Raw genomic sequence first — 17728 nt, 5'->3', positions numbered from 1 at the left:
CACACACACACACTCTCACTCACACACACAGAGACACCCCCTCCGCAGCCCCTCCCGCCCCCCGCGCAGCTGCGGTACCTGTTGTCCAGAGCCCGCATCCCCCGGGCGCCGCCCGCCGACTCCGCGCCCGCTCCGCGCTGGGGCGGCGGTGCGGCAAGACCCGCTCACCGCTCCACAAAGCTCCGCTAGCCCTCCTCTATCTGCTCCCCGGCGCCGAGAGGCGCTAAGCCCGCGCAACACTTACCCAAAGTTTACAGGGTCTCCCCGCCGGTGGCGACCGCCCAGGGCTGCCTGTCGCTCTCCCTCCCGCCCGCCGCGAGGTAGCGGGGCTGTGACAGCGGGCGCACCCGCGCAGCCGCGGGGGCACGGAGGGGCCGAGCACGGCCCGCCCCGCGCACCTGCACGGCGGCCCCGCGCCTACCTGCGCGGCCGAGCGCTGCTGCGGGGGCGCCGGGAGGAGGCGGCGGCTGCGGAGCGGCTCCCACGCAGGTGCGCGGGCACTGCGCCGCTGGAGTCCGCGGCTCGAGGAGCCGGGAGAGGCTGCGCCCTCCCTTCCACGGCACCGTCCGGTCCTCGGCAGCCGCTGTCCCCCGGCAAGGCCGGCCCAGTGCCCGGCTCGGCGCCCAGGAGCCGCTTCAGCAGCTGCCCGCCGTGCCCGGCTCGCCAGCCTCCATCCGGCCGAGGGACCTTCGCGAACCTCGCTCCGCGGAATGCTGCCCTGGGCTCCCGCTTTCCTTCAGCACCTGTTTTGGATAGCAACAACCCAGCCAGGGCCTGTAAGAATTTGCAGATTTACTCGGAAAAGAAAAAATGAGAGACCAGAGTAGCAGTGGCATGGAAATTAATGTCGTTGTGCCAGTGCCTGCCATTTAGCAAGACACAGAACTAGGGAGCTGATCAAACTTTCACTGACAGGTTCCCAGTGTGTGTAATTAGAGATTTCTATGCACTACCAACTTCCATCTTCACCAACTCTTGAGTGGTCAGATAAGCCTCAGAACTTCAGCTGGGAACATGATTTTTTGTTTAATTATAATGATATTAATGTCTATTTATAGTCACTTTATTAATTGTATGGCACTAAATGGCTTTAGCTTTGAAAGGTGTTTTAGGCAATGTAGATGAGATTTAGCATACTGCTAATAATTTTATATAATAAATCTGTAGAAGTTTGAAAATAAAAAACATTTACCATTTTTTGTTTCTTTTGTACTTGTATCCATTCTTCCTTTCTAAAATGTGCATTTAAAGGGTTTCATTTTCATAAGACACAAGTGCTAGAAATTCTTGGAATCCTCTTTATTTTAGGAACCATGCAAAACTGTGCCAGCCTGATTTTGTTTATAAAGAGGTTTCTTAAAGGAGCATTCCTTAATTCACCTAGTGCACTGAACATGGTTTCCTCAGTGTAAGTGGTACCTGCTCTCTATAAATTAGAGATAAGTTTATATCTTATTAATATAAATTCTCTGCAACATCATAAAAAACATTTAAGTGTTTTGAATTAGCACATTTCCAAAACTCACTGACACTCCAACTTTTTGTTTAACAAGAGTTTGAAAATTTGGATGAGCTTCCAGTGTACAAGTAAAATGCAATTTTATGTTATATAATGCAATAAATACATATTTATACCATATCCTCAGTGATACAGAGGCATTCATAACTAAAATTTCATTTTGATACAGTTTTGATTGTCTTTAATAAACTCATAATGTATTTTTAAAAATCCATTCTATTCTCTTCATATTCACACAAAACCAAAAGAAACAACAACTTTTCTGTAACTTTGGAAAAATATGTTCTCAGAGGTGTAGCATCATACACCATAGCCTTTAAATTCACATCCAGCAGTCAACTTTATGAATATCTTTCCAAATGCCAGCTTCACAGTTGCACAGGCCGAGTACTCGTCTTTAGTTCCCTGTGTCCAATGTATTGCTTTCCCTTTAAAACACTGATTTCAAGAGATTCTTTTTCTCCCAGGGAAAGAATTCAGTCTCAGGATATTTGAGGCTCAAGTTACTAAATATGGATCAAAGCACTGAAATACAGTGAGTAGTTACTTAATTGTGATAAATCATTCCAGTACAATGCAAAAATTTTTATAGGCCTTGCAATAAAATGTTTGATCTCGTGGTATGGGGGAGAGGGCTGGTTTTGAATCACCATATTGCCTTAAAAATTGCTTTGAAACACTCTCAGTTACACAAGGTCATATAAAAAATGAAAATTGCTGCAAAAAAAAAAAAGTTCATAATTAAAAATACATTTTTTTATGTTGTGAATAACTTCCATATATTCACTTAACTTAGGCCTTTACTGTTCTCTTCTGCTGTGTATTAGAACAGGGTCCAACTTCAGTTCCTATTGAAATGGAAAAGGTCCCACAAGTTCATTTACAGTTTGGAATGACAACTCCATTGACATTTGTAGCTTTAAAACTCCAAAGATAAATTTGGAGGTCTAGCAACACAGAAAGAAAAATTAACCCATTTATTAAACATTTCATTTGCCTTAGGAAAGCAGCAACCCTCACACAGGCGAAAGCTAACTCAGTACAGCTGAGCTGTGAAAGATTAATGTAAAAGATGTCAAACTGAAGGACTCTAACATTAAGATTCTTTTTTCCACTGGAAAATACTTAGGAGATTGCTATCCACATGCCTAGTTTTAGAAACATTGCTGTATTATGTGCTGTTTTGAGAACAGGTAGAGGATGGGGATAGATGGATTATGGCTTATAGCTAAGAGCTTCCTCAGCACAGAGCTCAGTGGCAGCGTTTGTGCATAGCACGTTCACATCTTTGTTCTGGTTTCAATGCAAAGTTCCATCATCCTGTTCCAGAAGCAGGATGCTGCCCAAACTGTATATGCTCCTGTCCTCCCCTCCTGTAGTCAACCTCCTACCACAAACAGATTAAAATATACAAAAAGATTGTCTGTTAACAGCTCACTCCCTCAGCAAAGAAAATAACAGATGTCTAGAGGCCACAGCCAGAATTTTAAATATTGAATTATTATACTAGCTACTTAGATCCGTGTTTGGATATTTGAATGAATTTTTTTGCAAGGCATGACTTTAGGTTGCTCATTTCATAAAATTATGATGAACTCGGGGCCCTACATTTTTATATGATTCATGAAAGAATAAAGCACCAAACTCAAGAATCCTAACAGCAAAAATAATTCTCAGTTTCCAATATGTTTTATTTTCTTTCAATATATTGCAACAATACCAGTCATTTGCAGTTATAGCATATTAGTAGTTTTGAAAGAAACAAGGTTCAGGATTACAAATTTGACTTCAGTGGTGGCGTGTCACAGGTACTGACTATTGAAAAATAGCCTGACTCCATGTGAAATCAGCTGAGGTAACAGCAAGCTATATATAAAGAGAATCTTTTTCAGAATATATGGTTATAAGAAACAAATGTAGTTCACAAAATTCATTCAAGAAAAAAATTAATCTTCTCAAAACTTGATTCATCTAATTTAGAACATTTTTACACTGTATAAAGAGTTTTGTGGAGAAAATGGAATTAAGTGAAAAAAAAAAAAATCTTTCCTCACAGTAATTCTATACTTTGTGTGTTTTCATCAGGAAATGTCAAAACACAGTAAGACTACACTGCTTCTTCCCAGAAACAGCAAATTCACAAGCAATCAGTAATAGAGATCCAAAGGAATCAAACCATTTCGTCAGAAACAAGACCTTTCATAGATTATGCTTATATCACTTTACATTAATTATTGTAGTGATAACGATACACCGTAGAATAGTAGGTATAGTCCACTTGACTCATATACTTATTTACACAGTAATATACTTTACACAGTTCAGGATGGGAAAAATTCTTGTGAAATACCTAGAGGCATTGGCTGGTCTACTATCACTCACATTACTGATATTCAATATATATGCATGTATATACATGTATGTGTGTGTGCATGTGTATATATAAAGTCTAGGGCAGCTAAAAGAAAATATGCCACAGAGCATACATTTGTACTTGAGAAAATCAAGGATTGTTGACAAACTAGAGGAAATTACATTAATCTGCTGAACTATTATTTCTGGGCTTGTTATCCAGTATACGAGATACTCTGACTGAATCTTTAGCTATTCTTTCATCAATGCAATCAAGACTTAAGACTGAAAGCATTTAAATTCACACCTGTTGATTTAACACTGGCATACAAGATTATTTGCTTGATTATCCAAGTACTAAGATCAGTCTTCTGTGCTTCAGTGCTTCTGCCCTGGGAGAATCCTGGGCTGACTCCTCTTGGAATACATTTTGAGTAATAGGAAGGACGGCAGGATGTGTGGGAACAATCTACGTTAATTAACTAAGGGTAAATCTAGCCTGATCAATCTGACTGTCCTCTGTGATGAACTGATTGAATATATGGATGAGAGAAAAATGGAAGTACCAGTGGATGGTACTTATCTTGGCTTTTGCAAGGCTTTTATGTTTATTCCCACAACATTCTCCTGTCCAAGTTGGGACATAACAGACTGGATTGGTGGAAACTAGATATGTGTGCAACTGGTTGCATGGTTGGGCTAAGAAGGTAGTGGTTAATGGGCTGTACTCTATCTAAATGCCAATAGCAAGTGTCATTACCCAGGAATATATCTTGACATCTTTAAGGATAGAGGATATGTCATTACATCTTTGTCAGTGACCTGAAGGACACACAGGAGTACTTGTTCTTAGAGTCTGCAGGTGAGAGGACTAATTAACCCCTGCCAGGGGTAGGACTGCCATCCAGAGGGACCTAGACATGCTGGAGGAAAGGTCTGGCAGGAACCTTATGAAATTTGACAAGAATAAAGGCAAAGCCCTGCACCAGGGAAATAAAAACCCTCAGTGACGGGGCCTGGCTGGGGACCAAGTCTGTTGAAAAAGTCCCAGGAGTTTTGTCAGACAGTAAGCATTGAGTCCTGGCAGAAAAGAAAGCCAATGCCATCCTGGGCAATAACAAGGGATGTTATTAGCCCCCTCCAACCAGTATTTTATAGATCACACCTTGAATAATGGATCATAGGATAATTCTGGCTGAAAAGACTCTCAGGACATTTCTAGTTAGGATCAAATCTGAGATCAGACTAAGGGGTTTCATTCAAAAGACAGAGACAGCATAACTTCTGTGGGCAACCTGATTAGGGCTGGAGCATCCTCATGGTGAAGTTGTTTTTCCATATATCAAGTCTGAATCTTTCATTTCCACTTATGCCCATAACTCCATGTCTTCCCACCATGCATAACTTTGAAGAACACATCTCTGCCTTCTTTTTAGATTCCTCATGCATTTAACTCTGTGGGCTGCTGTTAGGTGTCCCCAAAGCTTTCCTTTTGCCAAGCTGGACAGTCCTAGATGAGCCAGCGGTTATACAGATTGTCATATAGGTGTAACAGTGCTTGGATTACTAATGGATTTGTCTGTACTCTGGTCTCATAATATTACCTCTAGTGCTTTACAGGAAAAAATGACAAGTACAAAAGAAGCAAAGACAAAGGCAGTATAGTAGAGTACCTTTCAGTGAATTTAAAGGTTTTTCCTTACAACTTACTCTCATCTTTACCTTCCATGTACATATGCAGGTTTTTTTCCCCTCTGTTGTTCCTACTTCAAAGAGGGACCTTGGACAAACCTTAGGTCAGTGGGAAGATTTTCAGAGATGTGACAGGCCAATGGGTTGACAAGCTCCTAAAATCTACATGACAGACACTATTTGTTTCAACTGGATGCAGGAATGAGCCCTTAGCCATACTTAATGAGAGATGTTTGCTCAGTCTGAAAAGATATTATATAGTTAAAGATTGCTTAAGAAGTAAACGTCTAACAGCTCACTCATTCTGAAACTCTAAAATATAAATACTACTTAGCTCTATACAAATATTATAGTACCTAACTGGGGCAAGAGGTAAGGGGCAAAATGCACTTATTGTCTATTTCTGGATGTAGCATTAAAAGAGTAATATTCATATTTTTTTCACTACATTTCATGAAGTATATATGCAGGATATAAAAAAGAACATATGGCTAGCAGACATAAAAAAAAAAAAAGAGATTATTTATATACCTCAAATATGCATTTATCTTTTAAATTATGTTTTTAAAATTACCATATGTATGTTTACTGAACTGTCTCAACTGTGTGAAAAGATAGAACATGTCCTTAAACATTTGTTGAATTTTAACACATATTGCAGAATCACTATTTAACATTCAATGACCAATGTAATTTTTACATGAAGGTTTTTTGTTATAGTTTAAACTTAGTTCAAGAGCAATTGAAGTACAATATATTCTCTGATCAGTGGAACTGATGGACAAAATTATTAAACTTGGATGATTTTAGTTCACTCACTGTAATCATCTAGTGCAGAGATCATTCCTGTCACTAAAATACAAACTGAAAGATATTGAAGGACTCCTGAGTGTAGTGTCTTTCTTCCTCTGTTTTCTAAATTTCTTCTAAATGTTGCTTTGCTCTTGTTGGTTATGTTAAATATCATGCTTGCACATGGGCTTCCTGCAGGTAGAATAATGAAAGGGCAACAGTGGGATGTCATGACCTAAAAAATAAATATGCAGGAGAAATTTCTAAGAATCATCTCCCTGCATTATTTCTGATGAGAAAAACCGAACAGAAATTAGAATAGCTACTCTTCCCTAGATTCATGGATTGACAGAGGTAACATAGAACAGAATGTATGTCTGCCACAGAAGCAGTACAGAACTTTTGTGGATTATAATCAAACAAGTATCAGTACAGACATAGCTGACTAAAGAACTAATGAATCAGTAATGAAGACACAAATGGGTTTCATTTAATCTAGAAATTTGCATGAAAATAGAAAGCATTTAGTGTAAACCATAAAAGAAAATGGCAACATTTTCCTGGTTGATGCAGCATAAGGAAAGAGGAGAAAGGAAAAGGAATACATAGCAAATTAATGGTATTACAATTTTCCTTAGCTTGAAAAAGCACCCTAAAAAAATTCAGCGTAAGAAAAAGAATTATAAGAAATTATTTTAAAGTAGGGTTGAAATTAAAAAGTACACATATGCCTGTCATTCACAATATTTGAGTATAACTTGTCATAAAACCATCAAGTGAACTAAAAGAATTCAAAACTTGCATTTCTAACTAGTTAGACCTAACTAATTAGCCCTACTTCATTTGCATTTTCATTAAATGTGTTCAGGAGAAAAGATTTTTGGAAAAACAACAGATAGAAGGAGATATACTATGTTAGTAAGCTAGAGTTATATACCAAACTATATTGGCATGAGTATACCTGACTGGTGAGAATAATTAACAACACAATCAGCAAGACCTAGGGTTTGGGTACTACCATTCTACATATTCAAGAGGCATGTGTATTATTATGGCTGAAAGTGAACAGAAATTAAAAGCTGAAATAAACTAGAAATAGTTAAGAAGACTTACCTGTAAAAGGAAATTGAAAAAAAAAAATAGTAAGAGAAAAGAGAACTAATTGCATTTAATTACTTTAAAATAAGGTTTTCCAGAGAGTTGATGGAATGAATTTGGAAGAATGTCTCCAAAAATGGTTGGTATCAGTGAAACTTAAGTAAGGGAAGCAGAAAACGTGGGCTGAACAATGAAAAAAAATTAAGAGTACTTTTTCTTCAAGTTAGTAACAAGGAAGCTACCAGCACTCTTCAAAAAGAAACTTTTGGTGGATTCAAGGCAATCAAAGAAGAGAAACCAGTAGTGGCAAGTAGTGGCTAGTTAGCACCTACTCTATTTATAGCCCTTAAATCTCAGATTCTTATATAGTTTTTGGGGGAATTTATGATTTTACTTTTTCTTCATCTGAGATTTGTTTTGCTGAAATGTCAGCGATCTATTTAAATCAGTTGAACAACATATTTTATAACAATGTAATAAAAGATATTTTGTTATATCTAAAATAAAGTAGATCCCTAAAGAACCATACATTTTACTTTTATGTACCTGATACTGCTGTCTTTGCTCACTGTTATATTTTAAAGGATTTAAATGTAATATACAAATCAGCATTACACTGCAGATACATCAAGTAACTTGGTTTTATATACATGTTAAAAGTTAATAAATTTTCTGTTCTTAATACTTTCTTCTGTCATTTAAATGCTCGTGTCTTTTAGTGTTTTAAACATGTATGTAACAAAAAACACATTCCACTCACTTCTCTGGGAACAAATTCACATACAGATTCCAGGGAAAATTTTAGAAATTTATCAATACATTTTTGCCTTTGTATTTTGTTTTACAAGATGTGCTATAGTTAAAAGCTAAGTGCTCTTCTAGTTGTACTGTCACAGATATCAGCATGGTTTATTCTAGATTTACACCATATAAATAGGATGAAGACAAGGGAACTGGTTTTTGAAAGCAGCAGGATCCTGTGAGTAAAGCACTCAGTGGCAAGCTTAGATAATTTTGCTGTCTACTCCGGTTCTGCTATTGGTCCATTACTTGACCTTGACATCCAGGATCTACACACGTAAAATCAGCACTGTGATTCAAGACTGCAACTTTTAAAACCTTCCCTTTACACAACAAACCTCAAGTATTTAGTCAGAAAGAAAAAAAATAAATCCCTGTGTAACTAAAGTTCTACTTTCAAAGATGTCTACAAATTCCTTATTTTTGTTAGTGTTTAGTAGATCAATGCGTAGCCCACTAGTGGGCCATTTTCTTTCATATCCCCTTCAGGAGACTAAATATAATACACATTCACATCATTACTACCATAAATACTCAATCAAGGTCTGTACAAACCACAGGGAAATTGATTTTTCACTCAGACATAAAGCCAGAAGTCAAAGAGGTAATGTTCCAAAAACTTAGCAGAACCTCAGAATGGCTGAGGTTGGAAGGGAGCTCTGGAGGTCATCTGGTCCAACCCTCCTGGCTCAATCAGCATCACCAAGAGCAGATTGCCTAGGGTTGCCCAGGGGCTAAGTACATGACCTGAGTGGCCTAGTTCAGACTTCTCTTCCTGAAGGGTCACAAATTTGCATATCTTGCTTCACAGGAAGATAATTCATCATCCTCACTACCTGCAGATGCCAACCAACAGAGAAAAGATGAATTGGACAAAACACAGGAATGGTACTGTACTAATACTCCTACTGAGGGCCAAGAACTTGATTCCACCTTCTTTTTCTTCTGGGTTCCAGGATGCTTTTCCACCTAGTGGGTCTATAATGACATGTTTTGAATTGAATTCAAATACAATAAAATTTCTTTAATTCAAAAGAAGTTACAGAGACAGATTCTATCAAGACCAGATCGAATGTTAAAATTCTGGCATAGTGGAGGTGAGGACTTTTAACACTTTCAGAAAAGGTCATGAAACAAGTTCTTCTAATTTTGATGTTGTCACTTTCTCATTCTTCTGACAAATTTTTAAAAAGAAATGGTGACACTTTTAAGATGATGTGAATACCTGTTGGAGATACCCTGAAATGTCTATTAGATAAAGTTGTTTAAATAACTATGCTATGAATTTGCTTTTGACTCTAGTTCAACTTTTCCAAAAACTACCATGATGTCTCAACCATGAAGACTAGCACTGTTTTGGATATGTGAATATGTGCAATACCAGGTTTCTAAGTTTTAAAGAACAAGAAACATATTGAATTTAGCACTAAACAGCAAGATGCAAGAACAACATACATGGAGCTTAATTTAAATGTTTGCCTATATAATCTAATCAATTATTTATACTATTTTGTAGCAAGCCTTTTATCTACTTATATATGTTTTACTTTTCTAGACTGAAATTATCTGGAGCAATGAGTTTCTCTGATGTGAAATACTTACACAGTGCCAGCACAATGGAGTAGCAAATTTGGTTTGATCTCTAACATAAAATGAGTCCATGGAACTGTGTATATTCATCTGGCTTATATGAACTCCAACCTTATAGCTGTGTGGCAAAGGAAATGTTTGCTTCTAAAAGCTAAATGAAACCAAAATCAGGTAACCAAACAATAAATACAATGCATGCATTTGCTACTCCCTTAGTTTCACTTTTCAGGCTAACTTTTTTGCACTCAGATTTTGAGTATACCAACTAATTTAATGTTTCTTCTGTTTTCTGTAATTACTTTAACAGTTTTTATAATATTTTAGATTTAATAGCTTTGCAATGCTGAGTTTGTTTCAATGTATAACAAACACTTTGATTAGCCCTTATTTTCAAGACTGTCTTGAATGGAATTACTTCTGTCTGATAGTATGAATAAACATGCACAGCCCCTCTCAGAACAAAAACCAGTCCTGAAAATTTTGCTAATTTCTATCACTTATGTATTCAGGCTTATTATCTGGAAACTATCTCCTTGATATTGTACATTTGCATATGCATGAATAGTCATCCACCTGCATACAGTTATTCTTGGTGCAGTGTTTTAGCACTTGTGAGCTGGAATTTCAGACATTATGCACCAATTCTACTCTCTATTGATTGATCCCTGATTCTTCTGTAGGAGGCCTCACCTGACATAGATACTGAGGGAAGTAGGACTGGTGGAGGGGAAAAGGAGATATCATCCTGCTCAACAATTCCAAATAGTGCTGCAACCATCAGAACTGCTATGATGTATGGGGTTCTGGAGTAAGATATACATAAGGACTTCTCCAACTCCTCACCTGAACCGCCTTGAGAAAATGGAAACACAGCTTGCAACTGTCAAAGTTCAACAATTTCCTGTTTTGTTGTATTTGGTTTGGTTTTTATTTCTGTGATCGTCATCATAAAGCTACAACTCAATTTATTTTTTGAGATGAGTGTAAATTCAGGTCTTATCCAAATGGTACTCTGCTTTTAAAAACAACTTTCAGCTTTTAACAAAGGTGACAGAATATTTAGTGAAAAATTTGTAATTTGCAAAGCTGATTTTACTGCCAGAAATCTAAGATATATTTTAGGCTGAGAAAGTTGGGACTGTTCAGCCTGGAGAAGCTTGCATGGAGACCTCATATCAACTTTCCAGAATCTTAATGGGGCCTACAGGAAAGACAAAGAGCGACTACTAGTCAGAACTGCAGTGATAGAACAAGGAGTAATGGGGAAAAATTGAAAGAGTGGAAATTTAGGTTAGATATTAGGAAGAAATTTATTAATGTGAGGGTGGTGAGACACTGGAACAGGTTGCCCAGAGAAGTTGTGGATGCCCCAACCCTGGCAGTGTTCAAGGGCAGGCTGGATGGTGCTTTGAGCAACCTGGTCTGGTGAGAGGTATCCCTGCTTAAAGCAGAGGGGCTTGGAAGTAGAAAATCTTTAAGGTCTCTTCTAACCTCTTACCTTTCTATGATTCTATGATATAACAGCATTTTACCTAATCCCCATTGATTTAGTAGAAAAGCTTAAAATAGTTGGTTCTGTTACAAATGCATTCGTGCTCCGTCGCACTATTTTCCAACAATGGGCAGAAATCTCAGGGATGATAAATTCTTGTAAACTTTGTAAAAGCCAGAGGCTAAGCAGGTAAGAGACACTTAGTTTAGCAACTTGGCTGGGAAAAAGGCTTCAGCATAAGTGAAGCAGTTACGTATTCTGTTTGGTCTGTCAGCTGACTCACACGCACACAGTGGGAAGCAGGGACAATTTGGGTCACTTCTACAAAAGAACAAGGATTCCAATTTACAAAGACCCAATGCAAGGTCTCTTTGAGACTGAAAGTACTAAGAGAGGTAATACTTGGCATGAAGCATTTGAAACAGACAGGAGAGAAGAATTTGTGAGACTTACGGTATACAAACACTCTGTCCCTGTAAGGATTCAGCATGGTGTTGTACAGCTACAGTACAGCCCCTTCCAGAGACTCAGATTTTGCAGGTTTTTCAAGATATCACTAAGGACTTGTGGCAAAGTTGGCCACACAATGACACATTTCCATTTTAAATAGAAATGTTGCAGCAAAACAATTTTAGTATGCAGATACAGCCACTAATTGCTCAAAGCTACTTCTTAAATAACTGAGCTACTTCCTCAGCCTGAGCGATCAGTCTGCTCCCAGAATGGCCAAATTTGCAAATTTTATCAGAAGCAAAAGTACACAAGAGCTGCTTCTCTCCTTTCTAAGGAAAAAGTGCCCTGCATTTAGGACAAAATGCTGAGCTTTGACTAGACTGAAAAGTACAGCAAATGAAAAGACCTCGATTATAGTTTTAAAATCCTTCACTTCACATTATTTTAAATTTTTAATTAGATGTCACAACTGTAGTCAATTAGAAGTTATTAAATTACACCATTCAGGATAGACTGGGAGAAATTAGTCCATATTAGTGAATACTCATTTTAAAAGTGGTGGGAGATGGGATCCTAGATATATGAAAACTAAGAGATCTTTGTTAGTTACTATTATATAAATGTACTTTATTCTTGCTTTTAGGAAAAAAAAATGAAACCAATGAACTATATGCAAAGAGCAGAAAGACAGCCTTAAATAAAGAGGTCAGAGAAAAACTGATGGATGCAAACAGATAAAATAATAGATCATAGAATGGCTTGGGTTGGAAGGGACCTTAAAGATCAACTGTTTCCAATCCTGCCATGGGCAGGAACATCTTCCACCAAACCAGGTTGCTCAAAGCCCTACCCAGCCTGACCTTGGACACTTCCAAATACTAACTCATATTAACTTTTCATATTTTTAAGAAACTAAATAATAACAAGGAGAAAATAGAAAAAAAGTTCTGGAAGCACAATAGAAAGTTTGCTTAATATAAATTAAGGAGGTATAAATTAAGGATAATATATATATATATATATATGTATATGGAAGATAAGAACACAGAGAAATTCCCCAAACTATAATGCTCAGTCTGTAATCCTTTTTCCTAATAATCACATCTCAGCTAGAAAAAAATATAACAATGGGTTAGATATTTGCTTTAAATATCTGTAAGGCCCATAAAGAAGTTACATTATTTTTGTAATATTTGACATTAAATGCCGCAAAACAACAAAAAATGTGATGATACACAGCTTTCAGGAAGCAGTCAGCAAGATTTTAGTGACCCTGAGATAAACAGGACTGAAAAGTAAACTATAGTAATTTGCCAAAATCATAGATGCTACGTCTGCATAAAAATAATGCACCTGAATAAGAAAAATGTATTTGAAAAACACCTTCTTACTAACAGGTTTTCAGAATAATTGTCAAGCCTAGGAAACAGTAAGTGATGCTACTGTTAGAAACCTTCCAATTTCCCAGCTGAACTGATTGAATAGATCAAAAATTCAAGAAAGTTGCATAATTCACAAAAGAAGAACAAAATCATTAGCACTCACTGTAAAATCCCTTGCAAAGAAGCAACACTTTGGTTTGCTGATGCCCTAGTACCATATTATTATTTTTTAATGGCACAATGAGCTGCCAGTTGAGATTAAGTTCCTTGAAAAGGTCTTTTCATTGAATTAAGCTTCTTAATAAAAGTAATTGCTTTTCTAATTCCCCACTGGGCTACTGAAGCATAATCCAGTACCAACTATATAAAAAGTAGAGTCTCTAACACTTTAGTTGATATTTGGACTGGAACCATAGCATCAAAACTAAAGCTATGGCCTTGGCAAAATAATATATAAGCAAGAATGGGACTGAATATGTTGCAGAAAAGAAGTAGATGTGCCTAATAATTTTAATGCAAAAAAAATTTTATTTAATTGTTTAGTTATATTTAGGCTTCGTTAAATTGATGTATTTTCAAAAGCAAAGAAAACATAGAAATAGAAAGAGCAGCAGCTTTCCCTTGCAATAGATAGATCAGATAGCTAAGGGAAATTGTATTCCACCAACCCAGCTAAGAGAAAAGCATACAAAAGGAATTTTAATGAATAGTCTTACCGAAATGTTGAGATTTTTATTCATGTAATAGCCAGCCCTTTCTGAAATTTACACTTTGTAAAAGAGATCATGTCTGTGCAAAGACTTTCCTGAATTTATAGCAGATTTTATAGGTCTATCTCCACTTGCAAATTTGGTGCTGTGTAATGAAGGAGGGTGGGGGTGGTTTTTTGGGGCTTTTTGGGGGCTTTTTTTGTTGTTTGTTGCTGTTGTTGTTGAGGGGGTTTTTGGATTTTGTTTTTTGTTTTTGTTTTTTACTTTATGGAACTAGCATAACTGCTCTGCACAGCAGATAACCAATTGATTTCTGTAGAGAAAATGTATCCTGGGAAAAGTACAATGGACACTGATTCATGCTGCACAGCCATGGAATATTTGTTTCTTTTCCTAGATACTCCAAGTTGATCAAAGGAATGTAGATACTCAGATCCTGTGGAACAATCAGCTGCTGCATTAAAAATGAAAAATAGATATGTTGCAAAACAAATGGAACCTTTCAGAATGCTTCTTTAACTAAACTAGTTATTAGTTTTTATTAAGACTCACAAAGATTTTGTTACTTAAAACCCACGATATTACTGTGAGAATCAAGAGATCTTTTCTCTTCCTGGTCCTGATGCTGGCTTGCAGGATAACTCTGAGACTCCTCTTTGTGTTAACTTGAGGTCTGCTTTTCCACTCATCTGTCTTGTCTAAATGTGAATTAGGTAGAACTGCTTCTTTTTGTATAGCGCCCGGCATGGATGCAACACAATTCCCTTTAGGCTTATGACATTTTAGTGAGACAACTGAGACATATTTTGGAAATAGCAGTTAAAAAACTACAAATCAGTCTTTTGGATGTGTATACATCCACAGAAGCCAGAGAGGCTGGTCTCTAAGTTTTTTCTGGCTTTCTCTTTACAAATGCAGGAATGCTGAAAATGGTGAGTATGAAATTAAATACTTAATTAGCTTTCCATCTATACCCATTAACTAAATCTCCATTAGATTATAGTGAAATTTCCTTCCACAGAATAATTGCAAAGAGTTAATTGAACAAACTAGTCAAAAAACCAGTAAGATTTTCATTTATTTACAGTTTGTTTGGGTTTTTTTTAAATTTTGTTTTGTAGCAGGCTGCCTTAAATATTTATATTTTGCCCTAATTTTTATAATTAGAAATCATATCTGTTTCAGTATAGCTCATAAGTAATGAGCAGATTTTCTGCATTAAACCAATCACCTCTCAGAACCTAGGACAGAGAAAAAGTGAAGCATAGTTAAATAGAGTAAGAGACCCCTTTTCCTTGGATCGTGTAAAGAATGCTCCGTCTAGTTGTCCTAGCTGTTATTAAGTTTTAGTTGTAAGCAACACAGAAGAATATTAAGCACAGTGTAGAGGTTTAACTAGAGACTTCTAATAGAAGATTTGCAATGGACTGACTCTAAGGCTGCTCAGAATTCAAGCAATAAAATTGCTTTGGGGAAGTGAACATAAACTAACATGTATTAGATGATTACATCACAGGACATTCCATAACCAGATTCACTGCTGCCTTGTTATCCCTTGATAGCTATGCCAAAACAATTTTTATCTTGCAAAATCAATCCTCAGCCTTGAGGAAACAAATGAAAATCCAGCTTTATTATTCATGAATAAAAAATAAAAAATTGTTTGTACCTATGAGAAACAATGTTCATCTTAATTAAAAGGTAATTTCAGACATGATTTTAAATGTGCTTGTCTATATTTAAATTGTCTGTTATGCCAAATGATTCATACATCAGAAGTGGTACACATGGTATGAACAGAAACAGGCAAGCACCTGTGAGATACAAAGTTCTCCTACTTTACTATATGTACACCCTGACCTTAAAGAAACACTTCCTGCTGTGCTAGTAGCTAACATTCTTCTGGATACCAGTCATTATAGATTTTTATTATTTTCAACCTGTTTCTAAACAGGAAGATACTTATTGAAGAATACTTTTAATATATTTTATGGATTTCATTCCATTTCTGTATATTTTCACTGGAGTTTGACTGACAATAAATATTTCGTACTTTATGTATATACAAAGGTATCCAATTAAACTGCTGCAGTCTGTGATGTTACATTACTGAGAGGCATTAAGATAATTGCAGACTGTTCAAGAACTATCCCCAATTCAAAACATACCCATTTACCCCTGAAAGCCTGAGCAGACGTTTTTCGCTTTTTAAAGGGTACTGTTCATCCCCAAAAAAATTAAATAAAATACAGATCACCATCACACACCAAATTAACGGGAAGCTCATGAACACACAATAGTATTAAAGTTATTCTGTCAAAATAATTTATAGGCACATAGAATTATTGCAAAAAGACTAAATTTAAAAAAAAATCAGTAACAAAAGCAGAACAAAAAAAGTAATGAATTTGATAACAAATGTTTCTCCAGATAGATATGCTCTTCTTTAAAGACCATTTAAAAGTTAAAGTGCATTATCAGCCCATTGGACCAGAATTTAGAGAAAAAAATCTCCTTTATTCTAATATTAATTTAGCTCAAATTCTTGGATTTCTGCAGCAATTGCTGGATCTGGCACTGAAGCTGGAAAACAGGTTTGTTCACACCCCACAATATCATCGAAAGTGGCTTTAGAAACCCAAAACAAGCCTATAACATAAACCCTAAGAGTTCTTTAAGTACGCATTAGCTCACAGTTTAAGATGGCTGGTTGTCCATTACTGGCAATGAAAGTACAATCAGGGCAGTGTATAGAACCTAGAGATGCTCAGCAGCCCCAGTGCAAGGGTCCACTTGGAACTGAGCTGCCTAGGCTGTATCTGTCTAGGCTGCACCAAACAGATCCTTATCAGCTACAACTTCGACAACTTTTCCACTTAGTCACCCATGTATGGGCATTTCAATTCCACTGTCACAATCTGCTAGCTGAATTTTGCTGCTGCCACTAAGCCCTTCTTTAAAATTGTGTTTAAGATAGAGGAAAGTAAGATTTCTTTTTTTTATTATTATTATTTTAAAGGACTATTTGACTTGCATTTTTAAAATAATATTCAGAGCTCCCTTAATTAATATGGAGTATGCAGCCTTGACCTCCCTGTAATTAACTCTTTTTTCTTGCAAATCAGTAGCAGTTCCTTTTAAATCAATGGGTGTTGTTCTGTCTCCATGGAAACACTGCTAAACTTCCAGCTTAAAAACCTGTACCAGGACAATGGTACTTTTGCCAAACCAGCTTTGACAAACAATATGTGTTTTTTAGATGTCATGGCTACACAGTTCTCTGCAATTCTCTGACCTGAGAGGTCTCGGTTGGGTTCTGATGCTTTGGTGTCTCATGGAGTTGGTATTTCACATTCACATTTTTCTTACAGCCAAGCAGTTTGGTCTGACTTCAGAACACCTATTGAGGCAAATACCCTTGGGACAGGCAACAGGGCCCTTGTAGGATCATTTCTGATATCCCCTGCTCTTAGGTGAACCTCAAGAGCAGCAGGCATGATGCGTCACAGTCAGATGGGACAAGCTTGAAGTGCCTATGGCATGGGCTGAACTATGAGACTCTCATAAGGCCATGAGAAATAATCACTACTGTGTTTCACAGATGCTACAAAGAATTTTCTAGAAGTTAAATATTTTGAGTTGGCAGAAAATGTACCCTTTATAGCCTTGTCAGGAGCTGGCTCCTACACAGCAGTATAGAGACAACAGCTTGCCTCCTCCTGGAGCTGCATCAGTTAGGGAATGACTTGGTATAAATTTATTCTACTAAAAAAATTAAAAGAAGCTATATTCCCATAAAAATGTAAACCAAAAATAAACAGTATTATGCAGAGAGTTATCAATTTTG

At 37.0% G+C, this 17728-nt stretch overlaps 1 protein-coding gene across 2 annotated transcripts in view; it reads right to left on the bottom strand.

Annotated features, from left to right (window-relative positions):
- DGKB (diacylglycerol kinase beta) overlaps positions 1-17728 on the bottom strand; it is a 381383-nt gene that overhangs the window by 335010 nt on the left and 28645 nt on the right. Inside the window, exon 1 of one of the 2 annotated variants that reach the window (XM_032110600.1) lies at positions 245-343. The exons of the other annotated variant lie outside the window; for it this stretch is intronic. The gene's annotated coding sequence lies outside the window, so the exon portion shown is untranslated. Of the gene's footprint in view, positions 1-244; positions 344-17728 lie in introns of those variants that run through there. 2 annotated transcript variants of the gene reach the window in all.

Source organism: Corvus moneduloides, chromosome 1 (genome assembly GCF_009650955.1).
Source record: "Corvus moneduloides isolate bCorMon1 chromosome 1, bCorMon1.pri, whole genome shotgun sequence".
In the NCBI taxonomy this organism is placed as follows: Eukaryota; Metazoa; Chordata; class Aves; order Passeriformes; family Corvidae; genus Corvus; species Corvus moneduloides.
This window is presented reverse-complemented; position numbering and strand designations above follow the sequence as displayed.